We start from the raw sequence: 2,741 nt of genomic DNA, 5'->3' as shown, positions 1-2,741 counted from the left end.
CTATCTAAGGATGGTACTATAGAACGCCACCTCAAGGTAGGCCTAGTGGCGCCATCTCTTGGTCAGGCCAGAAACTTATCAATCCACCCTCGTATATATATATTGTTCTCCCACTCCAACCCTCCGTGCCGCGTCTAGGCTTATATCTTTCTTACGGTGTTAGCCTCTTTTAACCCTTCTCCTCCCGGAAGCGATAACTCCACAAATACTGGGACATGGCCCGAGTGAAAAAGCGAAACTATAGCAAAACCACGTAGTTCTAAACAGGATCGGCTACCAGTATCTCCGAGCTTGCATTCGCTCCCAGCGGTATAACATCAGGGCATAGCTGATTTGAATCCCTGATCCGCGCATTGAAGTCGCCCCCCCCCCTCCAGAATTATAGGCCTGAAAGGATGCAACTATTCGAATCTGTCAGGGACCGCATCCAAACCATCGCTCAAATATTCATGGTCAAGAATCGGTTTAAAATAAATGAGAACTACAATAAAAACCATGGAATTTTCTGCGCACTTTACAAAAAACCACTTCGAGCAAGTATCCAGCAACTCGCAGGTAAACTCTTTTCTACTCAAAAGTAGTGCCAACTCCTCGCTAACTCTACCAAATTTACTTACTCGCTTCACATCCACTGTGAAGGAACTATTCTGAGACAACCAAGAAGAGGTTGCATGCTACGATGGGAGCCAGGTTTCGCTTAAACATAAAATATCCATGTCCAAGTTAAACATTGCTAAATCTCAGACATTAGAAAATACATGGCTGTTCCAGAAAATAACTTGAGCTAACTTCCCACTGACCACCACCGACAGATCATTTACTGTCCTTGCGGGAGTTAATCGATCCTCTTCGTGAAGTTTTTGGCGAGGAATTCTGGAGTGAGTTTCCGGGTAAAAAATCACTGATAGAACCATCCCTGTTTTAACGAGAGTCTTCGGACGAAGAAGCTGATTCCGATCCTCAACCAGTTTTCTTTGTGGGTCTCAGGCTGTGGTCACTTGACGCTTTAGAAGTGCAGACCTATAATCGACGGTGGTGCCATCAAACGAGCCCACAGGTTATTAAGATAAGATAATAGATGATTGAGGTTATATCCAGATGATTTGTAGATAATGCAATTAAAAAACTTAATAAATTGAAAAAAACCAACAGAAAAACAAATAAAAATAGATAAATAGTTACCGGAATAATTATTTAAATATTTCTGCTTGTTTTTCTATTGTTTTTTTCATAAAAACGTGTTCTAAGGAAAAACGAAAGATGATGGAAGTATGTTTGAAAGCAGTTTTCATTTAAATTTTGTGATCATATTCGACACCAATTTTCTTATCGGCAGGTTCCTTTCTCAAAATATTACTCTGCTTTTACGGTAATAATATAGAAGGTACCGCTCCCTCTTTTAGTTTTCCGTTGTGTACTGCAACGATAATCACCAGGTCGAAAATGATGAAAACAAATTAGATATCAGCTCTCAAACAGTTCTTAATGGGTTAGGTTTCATATGTGCTGACATTCGGAAAACAACGAAAGAGTAAGAGAGATAGATCAAACTTTGGCCCCTGAGCGACGTGTAGCGGGGGAAAGTACTACAGAGCCATCTAACGAGTCCGCAAAAAAGGATCAAAGTATGTGTCTTCACGGTTGCCTATATTAGTGACCACAGCCTGGCGGGTCTACTCCTCTGTCTCCTGACTGTGTCCTTCGCCTCAAGAAATCTATCTAAAGAACTGTGAGGATGGCCAGCAAACATGGCACTAATGTCGCCAGATGACAGCAAATTCTCGTCGAATTCTAAGTGAGTACCTTTCAGTGTATCTTTGAAACCTCTATCTTTCAGGGTATTCTTCTTCTGCATGAGCTGCCTGCTCGTCTGCCTTTCAAGTTTCGATTGAGACTGTTAGGCCCATTTCCGCGAATGATTTCGCTTTTTTACATTTTTTGCACAGGCATCCCTTCGGAGCTGCAAAACATCTTCTTTCAACAGTTTTATGCCATTTTTCAAATCCGTTTTCTTCTTCTGCAGATCATTATTTGTTAATTTCAGAGCTTCCGTTTCTCTTCTTGAAAGTTTTGATTTGCCAGGTCAGCTGTTCGCCACTTGAAAAACTCAGATTTAATTTCAGTCAGAAGAAACCACGGCAGGCAAAACAAGACAGAGAAAAAACGTGTGGAACAAGTAGGCCCGACGCCGTATTTCATCTCTCGACCAATAATAATATGTACTTGCATTTTGTAAAATTTGGGTTTATCAAATTCTATTTTAATGATTAATGTAAAAATTAGAATATCATGAAGATTTTATATGTTAAAATATTTTTACCATACATGGCAAACTTAAAAAGGGAAGAGTTATTATTTTATCTTTAGATTTCTCTCAAGAGTGCTTTTATTGAATTAAACTATGTTTTGAAATTGATTCCACGATAAGCACAACCAGCTATACCACATGTACCAATTAACTTAAATTGAGATTGTATAAAAAATTTTATATTATACAAAAAAAAATTCCATCAAATAGATCAAGTTTTAATCAAAAATATTAATTTTAAACCAAGAAGAATAATTTTTTGACATCAAAGAAGAATTTTCAACAAAGTAGATCAATTTTTAACCAAAATATGACTTTTTGACTAAAATGATGAAGCTTTAATTTAAATGATTAATTTTTAACAAAATTGTTGAATTTTCAAGCAAATAATTAATTTTAAGTGTAGAAGATTAAGTTTCTAACAAAAAAAAAA

This window comes from Belonocnema kinseyi, chromosome 4, assembly GCF_010883055.1.
Source record: "Belonocnema kinseyi isolate 2016_QV_RU_SX_M_011 chromosome 4, B_treatae_v1, whole genome shotgun sequence".
Taxonomy (NCBI): domain Eukaryota; kingdom Metazoa; phylum Arthropoda; class Insecta; order Hymenoptera; family Cynipidae; genus Belonocnema; species Belonocnema kinseyi.
Note: the sequence above shows the minus strand (reverse complement) of the source record.